Genomic DNA, 17,844 nt, shown 5'->3' with positions numbered 1-17,844 from the left:
GGGCGGGGGCCACTCTTCATCGCGGTGCGTGGGCCTCTCACTGTCGCGGCCTCCCTTGTTGCAGAGCACAGGCTCCAGACGCGCAGGCTCAGTTGTTGTGGCTCACGGGCCTAGTTGCTCCGCGGCATGTGGGATCTTCCCAGACCAGGGCTCGAACCTGTGTCTCCTGCATTGGCAGGCAGATTCTCAACCACTGCGCCACCAGGGAAGCCCCCTACACGAAGTTTAAGTTAAATTGTTTTTGAGGCAGAGACCCAGAGGGATACGTTCACTCTTGTCTTCTGTTACAAGGACTTTGGAGGAAGAGTTGAAACAGGCCTGGCTGAACCCTGGCTCCTTGGTGCAGTTGTTTGAGATATAAGAAGCACACGCAGTGCATGTTGGTTGCCCTCCCTCCCTGGTCCCTGCTGCCCCCAGCTGCCCCCGGTGTTATCACTCGCGCCGGAGGTGCCCTGCTCCTTGTGTCACCCCGCTCCTTGTGTCACCCCTCGTGCATGCCTGCCCGGTCCACAAGCACTGCGGATATTAATCCTGGGTTTCCTTGGACCTGCTCAAAGGGCAGATCCTGTGGCCCATCAGAATCCTGGGCGCAAATAGTGTGGGAATGAGGCATGTGAAGAGGGATGGAGAGCGGCTGTGGCCAGCTTCGTGACATCAGAATGGGAGGCATCTGCCTCCTTTAGAGAAGGGGCCAGCGTCCCCCTGGCCTGACACCCTCTCTTGGCATCCAGGCATGCAGTGGAGCCTCCTGCATGTGACGGGGTGTCTGTAGTTCCTAGGTGAACCCACTGATGGAGCAGGCCAGGATTAGCTCATAGGCTACAACACAGACCAGAGCAGATTCCATCCTGGTTGCTTTCAGCTGCATCAGAGGCTGCAGGAAGACATTTGTCCCTTGACCCTTTCATTCTTCTCTACGTGGAGCTGAGGCCACGCTCAGCTTCTGTTTCTGACCTCCTTTGAAGCTGCATCTCTCCATGCGGGAGGAATGATATCTGAGCCGAAGGAAGCGGACACATGCCATTCCAGTCCGCATAGCCCTGGCACCCTAATCTCTCCAAGACAAGATGTTCCAACAGGTGGGCAATCCTTCTCTTTTAAGACCTATCTTATAAGAGGAGAATTTCCTTCCTTAATCTCTGGAAGAAGGCGATGCAGTAAGACAGGCATCAGCCTTAAGGAGAATTTCTGAGTGTGCCAAGTGTGTCTTTGATGCCATTCCAAAGGACGCAGCTCAGTGTAGTGGGAAGGGCGCCAGTGTTGGAACTGCACAGATCAGGATCTGGTCCAGCCTTAGTCCCTTGCTACCCTTGTATCATTGGTCAGGTTACTTAAACTTCTGAGCCTCATTTGCCTCATCTGTAAAAGGATGATGTTAATAATAACTCACTGTTAGTGATGAGGAAGAAGCAAGATGATGTACGCAAAGGGCTTGGCATGTAGTAGCCAACTGAAAAGTGCCCCTCACGGATGCTCTACAGTCCCCAGGCCCAGTCTTGGGTACAGGGCAGCCCTTCTCAGGAGGCTCCAAATCACATTTATTTTCTTTCCTTGTCTCTATTGAAAACACTTATCCTCCCCTTACTGCTGATCTCTATTTCGGAGTCAAGGGGAAAAAAAACCCTAAATAATTCTCCATAAGATGTGACTAAATGATAATCTAACTCGCTCAGAGGTGATTTCAGCCTAAAGGGGAAACTTTAACTCAAGGGAATTTCTGTTACTAAGAGAAGTCTTTCAGGTAGTAGGCGTGGGTTCCCATGGTTTCTGAGCAGTTTTCTGCTTTACCCATGTTCCCCCAAGTGAGGCCCCAACGTGCCCTCTCTCCCCTGCAATCCTCACCTTGTAGCTGTAGCCCTGTTTTCACTCCCTCTTGGACTAAAACTTTTTTTTTTTTTTTTAAAGAAGATGTTGTGGGTAGGAGCTTATTAATTAATTAATTTATTTTTGCTGTGTTGGGTCTTCATTTCTGTGCGAGGGCCTTCTCTAGTTGTGGCAAGCGGGGGCCACTCTTCATCGCGGTGCGCGGGCCTCTCACTATCGCGGCCTCTTTTGTTGCGGAGCACAGGCTCCAGACACGCAGGCTCAGTAGTTGTGGCTCACGGGCCTAGTTGCTCCGTGGCATGTGGGATCCCCCCAGACCAGGGCTCGAACCCGTGTCCCCTGCATTAGCAGGCAGATTCTCAACCACTGCGCCACCAGGGAAGCCCTGGACTAAAACTCTTGCCCTGATAATTGATTCTCCTGATTCTTAGTCCTCCTCTTGGGCTGTGTGCGGAGGCAGCTTGCTTATCTATTCATCTTACAGAAATCAGAAGTAGCAGTTTTAGCGTTTAACTCTTTCTAGCTTTTCATGGTGATTTCCATAAATTCTTCCACTTCTTAGAGGAAAATAAAATAGTTAAATAAAAGACTGGTCAACTTTTTGTCTTTGTCTATCACCAGTGGATTGTCTAGCTTTCTCTTAAACCAGAGTGACAAACAGCCCAACTGTTGTTCTTGGTTGTTAATCATTGCCTGGGGTACTTGAGTGTTGAGAAAGCTTCTGAGGTTGTGTCTATTTGAGATCGAAAAACATGTCATGCTTGATTAGTGATGTCTGCTAGAGGCACAGGAAGGGAAGTGCAGTGCTGACTACATTATTTGTCATGCCTCTCTCCAACTCTCTAGACATTAGTCATTTCATCATTTCTCTCCTCATTTGCTCTCCCAGTTGAGTGCGGTTGGGGTATCAAAGAAGGTACTTGCAAGCCCGGTTTACTCTGGTAATGATTTAGCCTGGCTGAAGCATGATGCCAACTAAAACTTATTTTCTGTAGATTTCATAATTATCCTATTCTTGAGGTCCATTCATATGAATAATTAAGAGTTCTTATAAAGTCAGGGTTTTTGGATCCTGGGGTGCATAAACAGCATCAGGATTTGGTTCATTCAGAGAAACTACTCAGAAGATCTTGCCTTTTCATCTCTAAAGAGCCGTGAGCATGTGAACCGTAGGCAAGGAAATGAATTGCATTCATGAATCACTTGAACAGCACAAAGCAAACCAAAGAGCTGCCTCTAATAGTATTGGCTGTTGTATCCACTTTGCCTTTATTCTAAATGCCTGTTTTCCAGGTAGCCTAATGGATGAATCACACTATGTTCTGAGAGAAGCAGAAAAACAGCCTGGAGAAGATGGGTCACTTATGTGGGGTTTCGGGTTATTCTTCTCCAAGGTTACCATTAGAACCCATTTGAAAACATTAAAATGAAAGCCATTCTTGAAAAATAGGCACCCGGTGTGTGGCATGGCTTCGCTTTGCCCGCTCACCTCTCCCACTGGGAAACTGAACCAGTCTTTGGATGTTGAAAGTCGAAGAGCTAACAGCTCTTCCCCCAAGTGTTGTTTATCCTCTTTTCTTCCCCAGGGTGGGAGGAGAGGTGGGGTGGATACTCAGATAAGTTTTTCCGTGAATTTAGGAGAAACTGGCCAGCTCTCTCTGACCTCCATTTTTTTCTGCACTGTTGGCGTGTCTGTGGGTGGTTACTGGTACCAAGTGTTCTCCGCTAGGGTAACTGCAGGCAGGTTTAGGTCATACCTTGGTTTTGAGGCTCTTCTGTGGAGTTACTGAGAAAATATCTAAAATACTTAACAAATCTTGAGCATCTCTTTGAACATCCTCCAGAGTAAAATATATATTTAGAAAGTTTGAAGAAAGCAAATTTTTTAAAGTTTGTCAATACTATCCAAGACTACTGTACAACGATAATCCAATAATAGCAGCAAAACTCCCATCACCATTTGGCATCTCCTCTTCCTCTTTCCTTGCTGTATAGTGTATAAAAGGGGGAGGGGGACTTTAACATCTTACTTTTAGGAGTCTGATATATTTTTTATAAGCTGATTCTGCTTGGAGGCAGGCTCATAAGTACCCAGGGAATGTATACCTCATCCTCATTTCTGTTCTCCTCTAATTTGCCTAAATGTTGCCTAGTTTTCCTCTAAAATGCAAAGGTTAGGAGTATTCAACCACATGGGGCACCAGTTCTTTCTTTCTGTAACATTTCTGGGAAAGCAGATTTTGACTCAGTACTACCAACCCGTAGTATATGAGCTCCTTTGCTGGTGGACCAAGGAAAGGTGTATGACAGGCATGAAAGATCATCATGGCAAAAGAAGAAACTACAAGAGGGCTTTCTCAGTGACCTGACCTAGGTGTGAATTACCTGAGCTGGTATTTAAAAAGGGAGAGGGGAGGGAACACATTCATTTGATAACGTACTTTTTTTCTTGCTAGAATGCTAAAAGATCAGAGGAGACATCCGAGGAGCCACAAAGAAATTAAAATCACCTCTAAAAGAGAAGCAGCTTAATGTGCCATCCACAAGCACAGCTGTTTAAGCGAGGGTCATTCTTGTACTGGGATCAAGTAAAGGAATGAACAGAATGTCGTGGCTGTGACTTAAACCACAAGGGCTCTCTGGTAGGAGCGTCCTGACCTCACCAGTGACCTGGGACTGAGCAGACTTCTGGAGACCATGGGTCAGAGCACCGGGAGTCCCCTCCAGAACTGAAAGGCCCTGAGTGGGGAGAACCTTCAGACAACCCCCCCACACACACATACACAAAAGTTGTGACTCTCTGGTGGCTTGTTCCGTGGTCTGTTTTTGGATAACTCCAAACTTGTTCCCAGACCACCTAGCATCTATCCCGAATACAACAAGAAGGGTTTTCATGTAATTTAGTATGAGGCCACATTTAGTAAATTGTTAATAATGCTTCTGACTTATTGATTTAATATGCCATTCCCATTTTTTTCCTTGTCGATCATTTCTGTTCAAGGAACGATGTATTAAAATGGGGGTAAATTCTTCTTCCTTCGCATGAATGAAATACACCGAGAGTAGGCAGTCTGCTTTACATTCTCGCGTATAAATATTAGAAACATAATGCTGAAGAGTACTGGCTTGCTGAGGATATAGCTGTTTAGGGTTATCTTATGGGGCTCTTATACTTAATGACTCTTTCACAATTGATGATGGAGGAGGGAGAAGGCAGCCCCCTAATGTCCTTTAACTATTATATTATTATTGATAACATACTCAACCAGTCTACTTTTTGTATATTATTTAATACTTTAGAAAATACTTCCACAAGCATCTTTTGCCCGGCAGAGGGTGAACTCCACGTCAGCAAGACTGTGTTTGTTTTTGCCCATCCTTGTACATCTAGCTCTGGCAGAGTGGCCAGTACATAGCCAGGGCTCTGTGATATTGTTTACAGAAAGAAGGAAGGAAGGGGGCAGGAGGAAGGAAGGGGCACAGTCATCTCTCTGCTTCACAGCATCTGCCCTGCCACCATCTTTGTAAGGATGACCATCCCCTCTTAGCTGAAATTATTGCCCCAGTCTTCCGTGTGGTCCCCCTGCCTCTAGTCAGTCCTGCTCTGCCAGTCTGTTTCCACACCACAGCCAGTCGGATCTTTGTTAAGATGTGATTCTGAGTATATCACTCCTTTGTGTTACGCCTCAACCCCTTCTGTTTCCCTGAGGACAAATGATGAAGTCTTAGCGTGGCACACAAGTGCTTGGGGCTCTACCCTGCCCACTTGGCCAGCCCCAAGTCTTGCCACTCCTTTCCTTGCATCCTTTTCTCTAGCCACCCTGAACTGCTCGCATTTCCCCACACGTGCTAGGCTCCCGCTGGCCTCTGGGCCTCTGTAGATGTTGCACCCTCAGCCTGGAATCCCTTTTGTCTGGTCACCTTAGGACTCTGGGTTTGATGTTACCTCCTCCTGGAAGCCTTCCCTGATAACTCAAGGCTGGGTTGGGTACCCCTCTCGTGTGACCCCCTAGTTCTCACTGGGATGTAATTGCTTACTTTTCTGCCTTGCTAGATTCCAAAGCTTCCTGAGGCTGGGGACTGTGTCTTAATCATTGCTGAATCCCCTCAGCCATTGCCCTGCCTGGCTCCTCAGGGGCAACTGAGAGATGTTTGTTGACCTGGTGGAAGAGGGCACTGTGGTGGAGTTCAACTAGTATGTGAATCAGAGCCAGAAAGATCTTCTCAGTAAATAGCAGTTAACTTGGATCATACTCAAATTCCCCAAGTCTCAGTTTCTCTCTCTGGGAAATGGGATGGAGGACATCGCTTTTGACCTCCAGCAATCGTTGTGAAAATTCCATGAGATGACATAAGAAAGCATTTAGCACAGAGCCTGTCCTGTAATGAGCTCCAGTAAGTTGTTCTTCCTTCCTTCCGTCCTTCCCCGCCTTCCTTGCCAGCTAGCTCAAGCCATGGATTAGTCATAGAATTCCCGCATCAGAGTCAGGTTCACGGCGGTGGTTCTAAACCATCTGCCAGGCGGCTAAGACACCTTTTAAAAGTACACACTCCGGGGCCTCACCCCATGGTTCTGGGATGGGGTCCAGGAATCTGTATTTTTTTCAGATTGCTGGTACTCAGCCATGATTGGGAACCTTTGACCTAGTCCAACTTGTGACCAATAACAGGAATCCCACTTACATAGCCCTTTCTGGAACACCTTGGGGATGGGCAGCTCAGTGCATTTTGGAGCTCTGTTTGCTGTCAGGCAGCTCCTTGAATGTTAGAAACCCTCACTTATCTACTGGGCCTAATTCTGCTTCCAAATGACACCTAGCCTTTAGTTCTGGGTCTGCCTCCTAGAGACAAATGGATTAAGTTCACACGTCTTCCCATAGCCATTCTTCAGATATTTGAAGTTACTACCATGTCCCTTCAAAGGTTTTTCTTTTCCAGGCTAAACATTCCTGTTCCTATAAACTGGAGTTTGCTGACTGGCGCCTGTGGGCTACATCCGGTCCACAGATGTGTTTTGTTTGGCCTGGGGTGTTTGAAAAATACTGAATAAGTTTCCAACGTTGAAAAATCAGGGCATTTGCCGAAAAGTCTGGAGCTCTAGCATCTCTTGAAAACTCAAAAGATCTGGAGCCGCATTTCCAGCTTTGGATGGGATGTAAGTTCTCCAGATTGTTGCACTCGCAAACACTCCATAGTTTTGTCTCACCCCCGCTAATTAAATCATTACATCATGGGTTTTTCAGACCTTTCGTTACTCCTGTTACCTTTTCCTATCTGTGCTCCAGAGTGTCAAGTGGTCTCATTTTTTTAAAAAGTTCTTTATTTTTATGATTATAAGAATAATATTTAATAATAATTGAATGATATTTAATAATAAAAACAATAGGAAATTTGGGAAATTATGGAAAAATGTAAGACAGAAAATGTATCTGTCCACATACCCTGTGTGACAATTTTATACAATTCCTTCCAGCGCTTGTTCTTCTGTGCATATTTCTATATTGTGAAGCTGGGATCACACTAGAAGTAGTTTCATAGAGTGCTTTTTCCATATTTTCCGCATCTCATTAAATTCCCTCACAAGATCAATTTTAATAACTAAAAGATGCTGTTTTATGTATTGTGCCTTTTTCTGATGGTGGTAAAATACACATAACATGAATAAAATGTACCATTTAAACCATTTTATTTTATTTATTTTTATTTTTGTGGCCGTGCCATGCGGCTTATGGGATCTCAGCTCCCCGACCAGGGATTGAACCTGGGCCACGGCAGGGAAGGGCCGAATCCTAACCACTAGGCCACCAGGGAGCAACCTTTTTAAAGTGTACAGTTCAGTGGCATTGGCAGTGTTGTGCCGCTAACCCCACAACCCATTCCAGAACATTTCCAGAAGGAAGCCCCGTCTCCATCAAGCAGTCACTTTCATTCCCTCTTCTTCCCAGTCCCTGACAACCACTGATCTGCTTACTCTCTGTCTGTATTTGCTTAGTCCAGATATTTCATATAAATGGAATCATACAACATGTGACCTTTTTGTGACCTTTGTGGCTTCTTTCACTTAGCGTGATATTTTCAAGGTTTGTCCATGTTGTGCTATCTATCACTATATGTCATTCCTTTTTATGGTTGAATAATACTCCATTTTACGGCTATACTGCATTTTGCCTATCTATTCACCAATTGATGGACATTTGGATTATTTCCACCTTTTGGCTATTGGAATAGTGCTGCTATGAACATTTGTGTACACGTTTTTATTTGAATGCCCATTTTCAATTCTTTTGAGAATACATCCCGGAAGGGAACTTCCAGGTCATATAGGAGTTCTATGTTTACCTTACTGAGGGGCCTCCAGGTTAGTTTCCACGGTGGTTACACCGTTTCGTACTCCCATCAGCCATGTTCCAGTTTCTCCACATTCTCACAGACGCCTACTTTTTGTTTTATTTTGCTCTAGCCACCCTAGTGTGTCTGAAGTGGTGTCCCGCTGTGGTTTTCTTTTGTATTTCTCTGATGACTAACGACGTTGAGCTTCTTTTTGTGTGCACGGTACCCATTTGTATATCGTTTGGGGCCTTATGTTTTGTAACTTATTTAATAATTTCCCTAGCTTTTACACTGGTTCCTTTCGAACTTTTGCTCTCATGAATATTGGTGTTATTAATATCTCTATATAAAAATTGTGTGCATATCTAGTTATTTTTGTAGGATGGCTTCCTTGAAGTGCGATTATGGGGTCAAAGGTGTGCTATTTCTAAGGTATTGATACGAAGGATCAGATTCAGTCCTGCGTGTTTGAGGAGCACATGTAAGTTGCCTGAAAGCCTTTTCAAGTGCTTTTGCTAGGATTTCCATTTCTGACTTACTGCATCAGGCTCATTGGGGTGTGACCCACTTTCCCAGGAGATTCTGATATGCAACCCAGCTATCACTCATTAGCCAAATTTCTTCTGCACCCATGACGTAGGTCTTTAAAAAAAAAAAAAAAGAAGAAGCACTTGAGAACTCCACACTATTGACCGTCCCAGTACCCTGACCAGTTAGTTCCAAGCAGACTGGTCCTGCTACTTCCCCAGCTGTGAGCAACATGGTCCATTGGCAAAGTGAGCTTACCATCACCTGAACCCCCTCGGTGGATTTTTTGCCTCGTAAAATCTGGTCTTCCCCTTCTTGTTCTTTGGGAGTTGACTGTTTTGAACCCATTTGTTTCTGGTGAGGAAGCAGAGGTTTCTGTTAGCCTTATGACTTGCCCTAGTTTTATAACACCTACTCGCCAGAGACAAAGCAAAACCAGGCCTCTGGCTTCTCAGATAATTTTTCTACTTCCCTCAGTGACCTCGTTTCGACATTTTTGATTGGTCATGATCCAAGAAGTCAAATGTAGTCGCACATGCCAAATGTACTCAGAGTCTGTAAAAGAGGGAACAGGCTTCAGCACGTCTGGGCAGGCCGTGTCTGTCACACGAAACCCTGGTTTTACTGCCTTTGGCCAAGCCCAGTTCTATCCCTGGGAGGAAGAAGGGCAGCCAAAAGTCCTCCTCGGCTGGGACAGCGGGACTGTGATCTCTAAAGAACCGTGATCATATGGTGCCTTTTAAACCACTGGAGCGTAATGTGGTAACTGGGTAACGGTTACGAAAAGTTTTGACGTTAGGGATCTGCAGGGCAGATTCCCAAATCTAGATTTCATCTCCAAAGACACTCATGAGGTCTCCATAGCATTTAGTGCCAATGTCAGGGAGAGTGTTGGTGAGGAGAAGGGATGTGGAGGCACCAAGAAAGACACCACCTCAGTTACCGTCATTCGGGCCATAGGAGGCATCAGGACACTGGCTGCCTCGCTGGTACCCAGACTCAGACCTCACTCAGTTGTCTTTGTGGATGGGCTGGTACAGTGGAGGTCAAGGGCTTTTTTTGTTTTTTTTTTCCTACTGCTAAATAGAAACACACAGCAAATTAGGTTTTATTTAAACTCAATATTTCCCTCTCCTTGTTAAAAACCCTTATTTTCTGTGCTATGACTGTCAAGATTATGTCTTTGAACTTGGCATTCAAGTTAACATCCTGGGAGTGAATCTTGTTTTCCTAAAGTTTAAAAAAATATGTTCAAAGCTAATTGTAGACCGGGAAGGGTAGTGAAAACAAAGAAAATTGTAGATTTCCCTGTGGCTCCACCTCCGTTAAAAATGGCTTGTAACTTTTAAATCTCAAGACTTTGAGATGAAAGGGACATTAATTTACGTATGCTGAATTCATTTGCAAAATTGTGTCACAGAGCCACTTATATTCAGTATCAAGGCGTAATACCTATCTGGCATACACATGGAACTCTCAAATCTTAGTTACCAGTATGATAAAATTTAAAACATGGTATTAGATATATTTTATATTTAGATGAACTTGGTGAGTTGCAAACGTAGCAGTGTAGCATAGAGTCAAAGACTGACAGTGTAGTGGTCAGTTTATCAATAACAGCATTTTTTTTTTTTTTTTTCGCTACATGGGCCTCTCACTGTTGTGGCCTCTCCCGTTGCGGAGCACAGGCTCCGGACGCGCAGGCTCAGTGGCCATGGCTCACGGGCCCAGCTGCTCCACGGCATGTGGGATCTTCCCGGACCGGGTCACGAACCCGTGTCCCCTGCATCGGCAGGCGGACTCTCAACCACTGTGCCACCAGGGAAGCCCAATATAACAGCATTTTTAATAGGGTTTTTGATTCTCAAAAGAGCTCAGTTTTTTGGTTACACTACAGTCACTTCAACTTCATTATTACTTTCTTCCATGTTACTCATGTTCTTTCCCAGATGGACAGGAACAGTTTAAACAACTGCTGTTGTTTACAGGGCACAGAACAACGTGGGGTGTGTGTGTGTGCATGTGCAGGGCTGGGGAGGGGTGTGTAGAGGATGGGGAGAGAAGAGACCTGGGGAGTATTTTCAAGCTTACGCTGGCTGGAAGTAGTACATTTAAATCAATGTTAGTGTAGTGCTCTGTGGCAGCTAAACTTGGGATTTTTTTATGTCTTTAAGCAGAGGCTGGGTGGGCGTAGAGGAGTACGAGAGGGCATGTTTGGAAATGCAGTGACTAGAGAAGGGCCTGCTTACTGTTACTCTCCTGAGCATATACATGGCTCAAGTCAGTGCTGTACCCTGGCTCATTTGTCTCTGAGATACAATTGCTTTTTCTCCATCCATCTAAACTGTTCTCAGGCCTTGGTCAAGTGCTGCCTCCTCTGCAGATACCGCCTTGATTTCTTAGCCTTTCCTGTTTCCCCCTTTTCTGAATCAGAGAAGCTTCCTAGAATGTTAGGGCTAAAGGGACCACCGAGCTATCGTTGTGCTGGAGGAAAACCTGGCATCCACTTGTGTGAAGTCTGTAGAACGTGGCTCAGTCCCGTCTTACACGGTTTAATTGTTCTGTGTGGGCTAGGCTTACTTCCTCAGCTATATTTGGCATTCTCTGAGGGAGGGACTGTCACACATTTCTTCTGCATATTTCATAAAAATAGCCTGTAGTAGGTCCTCAGAAAATGCTTTCCGCTCTGGTAGCACTCTTCTGTGAAATGCACTGGCCAGGATAGACACTGATAGAGGCTGTTTGCTGTACCACCAATTAGAAACAGCCTGAATGCGCAGCCACAGGGGAGTATATTATGATCTATCCATATCGTGGAGCATCACATAGCTATGAAAAGAAATGAGTTAAGCCTATAGCTAGTGACCTGGGGGATGTCCTCAATATATTATTGTCCTTGCAAATACCAAGAAAGGGAAATAGTAATATCTCACCTTGGAGATAACAGTGTAGCCTCCTATATCTGTATCTATATTTTGATATATCAGCAAGGACTTGGGGAAAGATGTGGAAGGTACACATTAGGCTGTTAATGCTGGTGACGGAAGAGGTTATTACATTTTTTTCTTTACCCTGTCTTTGTATTCTTGCAACAGGGAAACTACTGAGATTAAAAACTAGCAAATAGGGCTTCCCTGGTGGCTCAGTGGTTGAGAGTACGCCTGCCGATGCAGGGGACACGGGTTCGTGCCCCGGTCCGGGAAGATCCCACATGCCGCGGAGCGTATAGGCCCGTGAGCCATGGCCGCTGAGCCTGAGCATCTGGAGCCTGTGCTCCGCAACGGGAGAGGCCACAACAGTGAGAGGCCCTCGTACCGCAAAAAAAACAAAACAAACAAACAAACAAAAAAAATTAGCAAATATAAGACAAAGAGAAAATGCATACAGGTTTTTATGTATTAGAAAGTCCCTTTCCCGTAATACTTCTACTTTTCAAACTTTGCATGATTAAAAAAATTAGTTTTATTCTTTGACTAAATTTTAGAATTAGGAAATAAAGACAGCATTATACTTAAGTTGGGTCTTTTATTTTTGTTTTTTTGCTTTTTGAGCTTATGACATAAAGATAAGTTCTCTTTTCACCAAAACCTAAACTATGAAGGTAGCACCAACACCGAAAGCCTGGCGCTCTGGTTTCTGTGGTGGAGTGGGGAGAGAAGTAGCAGGTTGGTTGTACCGATGTAGGATGCCAACTGACTTTAGAGCCCTAGGAACTTCCTATCCCACAGCTGAACAGAACAGAGTAGGCAACTAGAGATGCTTGCACAAGTGGAAAAGGGAAGGAAGCAAATGCTGCAGAACTTCCGGTGCTCCTCCGCCGACGGTCGGGGCAGCTCTGCTCCAGAGAGCCCTGCATGTCACCCAGGAAGTTGGTGAGAGCCTTTCTGAATGGAGACGGCCATGCTTGAGCTGGCTTGCCCTTGTTACATTAAAGGTGGAGGTAGCTCTTTTACCTTTTAGTCCCTAATAACTAAGGGACTCCATCCCAGGACCTCTCACCCAGACTGTTGTTGTGGTCTCCTAACTTGTTGAACCACTCTGGTCTTTTCTTCCAGTTCATCATACGATCCATTTCCAGAATGATTGCTCTAAAGCACAGCTCTTAGGTAACTCCCTTGCTCAAAAACATGTATGACTCCCCAGCTCTAGAGAGGAGAGTCCAAATCTCTAAACCTGACATTCAAAGCCTTCTAGAATAGGATCCCTGTCTACTTCTCAGCTTACCTCACTTCTCTCAGGCTCCGGCCAAATGAAAGTGTTCCTGTGCATGTTCAGTCTTCTGTTCACGTTCTCCTGAGGTGGGAGCACTCCCTTCCCATTCATCCATCTCTACCTGTTTAAATCCTCTCTAAGTTTCAATATTCGTTTTAAAGGCTACATCTTTCAGGAAGCCAGGTGTGACCTCTTTCTCTTTCTTCTTCATGTACTTCTCCTATGGTACTTACCTTACACTCAGGTTGTCTACTTCTTCTTGCACCTTGGTAATAACTTCATCAAGGGGGAGACTGGCTATAACATCTCAGTGTCTGAATTTCTTACCCTTAGTAAATTTCCTACATTTAATCAATCTTTGTTGACTTGAATTGAATGTGGTTGTTATCTGAAATGTACCAGATTAATTTTTAAAAAACATATCATTCATTTCTTGTTGGCAGGGTGCTGTGCAGAGAAATAAAGGAAATATGAACTGGGTTGGTGTCCCTGCAAGGAAACACCATGTGACTCTCCTTTTTTGCAAAAGTTCCCATCTTATATTATCTAATGTTTTTCAGTCTCTTGGACTGCTTTCTTCCTGCCGTCTTATCATTTCCCTTTGATATCTGTCACAGAGCGCCCTTGCCGTGACACTGGATGGGGAAATTGGAAAGATGCCTCCAAGAAGACTACCCTGACAGGGTCCCTTATAGATTTGCGTTCCTTGTAACTTTCCTGGTTTTGTGGGCAGCAGGGGACCCTTCAGGCATCTCAGGCAGAGACTAACGGAGGTCCTGGTCAACCCACTGCCGTAGATTTGAGAGTGGTTTGAGCAGCCAAGGCCAGGAAGGTGAGTCCGTTTTGCACATCTCCATAATCCCTCACCTGGCTCCCTGTGGAGAAGTGGTGAGAGTTTAACTGCTATCTCCCTTTCCAAGGAATGCGTATGGAATTCAAAGAAAAAGGATTACAGAAAGGAAGGAGAGGTTTAAAGGGAAAATCTCATGGGCTTTGGAAAGACTTGATTGGGCCAAAGGTGGCTTTTGAGAGAATCCAGGTTCTAACAAATTAGACAAACCCAATTTGGAGTTTGTCCGAGTCATGAAGAACTTTATGTGATTGAGTTAATTCATATATCTCATGTGTGGTCATTCCATCCCCCTCAAATATAACAAGAAATTGCCACCTTCCTGATGGATGCCTTTTATTTCTACACATCGATTTTGTTTTTAAAGGCTGCTTGAATTGCTTTATTTAGCTTCCAGTTTCCAGTAATTCTTAAAAGTTATTATTACTCTAGATCGCAAGAGAATATTACTGTAATTAACCTTCTGTCATGTTTTTTCTTTAGGAATACTATTTTACCATTGTCCTTATGATAAGGGATGTACATACCAGATATTAATAAAAAGTTGTGTTTGTACAATGCATCCTAAAACTGAGAACCGCTTTCTATATCTGAACAAAGAAATTACACTGAATACACTTATCACCCTGAAAAACATCTTCTGGCCATATATAAATTTTTCCCCACAAAAATCACTAAAATGGCTTTTATTGATTAACATTATTAACTCACCCCACGTTAAAAAAATATTTGAAACCACATTAATTCAGTATACTCTAAGATACAGTTATACAAAGAATGTAAATAAAACACTAAGATAGGAAATAAAACCGCTATAAAAATTTCTCAAAACAAGAAACTGTTGTAGAAGTATGTTCCTTTTGTTTCACTAAAGTTACATTGATTTAAATACGCTGCACACACTAACCTATTGGATCCAGTGTGCTCTTGCTTAAATTAACTTTTTTTAAAGGTTAACTCCTGAATACTGTTTAATTAACTTAGCTAAAGTTGAGATTTGGTCTCAAGCCATTTTGAGCTAGACGGAGTGAAAAAAGATGTGGGGAGTTGGCAGCAGATCCCAATACAAATATGGCATTTGGCAAACTATGTCTGTGCTGTTTTGCTTTGCTTTTCTCTTTATGGTTGTGGCCTATTTTTGAAATGCTATGATTTAAATTCTGTGCCCAAGTGACAAGTCTGACGAAACAGAACTTATTTCCCTGGGGGTTCTGTTGGGGGAAAGGTGGAAGTGTTCCAGGCACTAAAGGAAGTAACCTCAATTTCACCTGGAAACAGTAGTGTCTCGGGGCAGGAGATTTGGGCTATAAAGGAAAGTGGCGCAGCTGCTGAGCCAATTTTGAATCCAGGAACAGAGCAACATCAAAGAACTAAAAACAGTATCTGTCGTTTCCACTATATCCCTGTAAGTTGTAATCGGGGAGCCTGAGATAAATGGAGATCGGAAAGTTCTCTCCTGAGATGCCTTGGATTGTGGCGATGGTCTTCTAACTGGGTTCTCTAACTCCACTCTCCTCCTCCAATGCTCAGCCCACACTTCGGCCAGATAAGGGTTTGCAAAGACTCTGTGCTATTTTCTTGCTCAAGACCTCCAGTTCCTGTTTGCTCAGAAGATTAGGTTAAAACTCCTTCTGATTATGGCTGAGTAATATTCCATTGTATGTATGTGCCACAATAGACCTAGAGTCTGTCATACAGAGTGAAGTAAGTCAGAAAGAGAAAGACAAATACCGTATGCTAACACATATATATGGAATTTAAGAAAAAAAATGTCATGAAGAACCTAGGGGTAAGACAGGAATAAAGACACAGACCTACTAGAGAACGGACTTGAGGATATGGGGAGGGGGAAGGGTGAGCTGTGACAAAGCGAGAGAGAGGCGTGGACATATATACACTACCAAACGTAAAATAGATAGCTAGTGGGAAGCAGCACAGGGAGATCAGCTCGGTGCTTTGTGACCACCTAGAGGGATGACATAGGGAGGGTGGGAGGGAGGGAGACGCAAGAGGGAAGAGATATGGAAACATATGTATATGTATAACTCATTCACTTTGTTATAAAGCAGAAACTAACACACACCATTGTAAAGCAATTATAACCGAATAAAGATGTTAAAAAAAAATAAAAAATAAACACAAAAACCCCCAAAAAACCCAAAACCTCCTTCTGTTGGCTGCATGACACAGGGAGATGAGCTCCGTGCTTTGGGACCACCTAGAGGGGTGGGATAAGGAGGGTGGGAGGGAGATGCAAGAGGGAGGGGATATGGGGATATACGTATGCATATAGCTGATTCACTTTGTTATAAAGCAGACACTAACACAACACTGTAAAGCAATTATGCTCCAATAAAGATGTTAAACAAACAAAGATCTCCTTCTGCTGGCATGGAGCTTCCCCTAACCCAGTTATTTATTTATTTATTTTTTTCTAACCTCATCATCTACTGTTCTCCAGCATGAAAGATATTCTCCACAGTCTCATTCAAAATCCAGCTTAATACCTATGTCTCCTTTCTGATAACTCAATCCACACGGACCGCCCCCCCGCCCCAAGTTTGAAAGATCGTAGCTATTTGTTTTCTAACTTTTGGCAAGATTGTTTTATTGTTAGTTATTTTGTTAGGAGTGACTGTATCTAGAAATATATATACGTATGTCGTCACTATATGGTGTATACACGCACACATAGAGAGAGAATAGATATGGTAGCATTTTCCCTTAGTGAGTTGTTAGGTGTAAATTTCTCCATAGAAAGTTCATTGAAATTGAGGCTGAATTACTGGTTAAGAATTAGATATAATATATTCTGTATTAATTGTATTATATTGTATTTATTGTATTGTATTAACATGACATGTGAGAGAGAGAAAGTACTGAAGTGGGAGAATCTGGAAAACTAAATCCTACTCTCAACTTTGCCACTAACAGGCAAATCATTTGACCCCCTCACAGCTCCAAACGGGATTAATCTCCTTTATGACCATCAGGAGAGCATAAAGGAAAAGTATAATCGTGCTTGTTTACAATAACCTTAAATAGTAAAATTATGATTTCACGTCCCATCCAGTGGACATAAATATGCGGCACAGCCGGATTAGTCAAGAGAGATGATGTATTGTTCAGGTGAGTTGCTTTGGTTTTATAGATTAGACCCCTGAGTACAGAGAGGTTGTGCACCATTTTTGAGGTTGGCCAGGGTAACAAGGGCCAAATCAAGCTCGGTGTGATTTCTACTCCCCTTCCTGTATGTAAACGCTTTTTTCCCCAGCGTGATGGGCCCCTCCGCTTTACTGGTGGTGGTGAGTGGGTTTTCATCCACACTTGATTTATATGCTCTGTAATTTTTAAGGAAATCTCCCTGGATCCCTTATTTTTCCTACTGTAGGATGGATGGACATAAATGCACTTGTCTATGAAAGTTTTTGAGCTTGTTACCTCAAAATCCACACTGATCGCTATTTTTATTAAGCATTGGCCCTGTACAGGAGGCACTGCATATATTATGTCATTTCTTAAAACACATCTTATAAAATGGCTCCAGTAGCCCTATTCTGTAGATGAGGAAACTATGGCTAAGATTTAATCCCCAATCAGTCTGATACCAAACATAGGAGTCTCCCTCCTATGGCAGAAAAAAAGAGAGAGATCTCAGGTATGTAAAATCAACATTGCTTCCAGATTTCAAGCTAACGGATACTGTTGTTTCGGCATTTCCTTTTACCTAACCTTTTGTGAGTAACTAGTAGCAAAGTTGACACACCTGGGTTTCATTTTCCCTGGGACCAGCTCTCCTCTCGTGAAGGTGCTAACGAGCGCTCTTAAAAAGCAGAGAAATAGCCGAGGAGGATCTCAGGAAAGGAAGGTGTGACAAAGGATGTGAATTTTCCAAACACTGAATAATTGATCCTTGAATAACTATATCATAGTCAATGCCTATGTGTTATTTTCATTTTGGAAAAGGTTAGATAAATTAATTTTTCCACTTTCTGCTTAAATATAGTTCTTCTTTCACAGGGTTTAAGTATAAAGTTAATAAATAGCTACCTATAGGGAGGGTATTACTGATACTTGGAATTTTATGCTTCTGTTTTTAA

The 17,844-nt window shown here is 43.5% G+C and overlaps 1 protein-coding gene and 1 pseudogene across 3 annotated transcripts in view; one reads left to right on the top strand and one right to left on the bottom strand.

Annotated features, from left to right (window-relative positions):
* LOC309962967 (eukaryotic peptide chain release factor subunit 1-like) overlaps positions 1-9,631 on the bottom strand; it is a 42,283-nt pseudogene extending 32,652 nt beyond the window's left edge. The window contains exons 1-2 of the transcript in view: positions 9,626-9,631; positions 8,941-9,036 (exon numbers count right to left, since the gene is read on the bottom strand). The product of the transcript in view is annotated as a eukaryotic peptide chain release factor subunit 1-like (transcript). The remainder of the gene's footprint in view (positions 1-8,940; positions 9,037-9,625) is intronic.
* The window catches only part of ANKRD44 (ankyrin repeat domain 44), a 321,168-nt gene that overhangs the window by 99,772 nt on the left and 203,552 nt on the right, over positions 1-17,844 (top strand). The gene's annotated exons all lie outside the window — the stretch shown is intronic.

Source organism: Leucopleurus acutus (genome assembly GCF_964270905.1).
Source record: "Leucopleurus acutus genome assembly, chromosome: 6".
Classification (NCBI taxonomy): Eukaryota; Metazoa; Chordata; class Mammalia; order Artiodactyla; family Delphinidae; genus Leucopleurus; species Leucopleurus acutus.
Note: the sequence above shows the minus strand (reverse complement) of the source record. Positions and strands in the feature narration are given on the sequence as shown.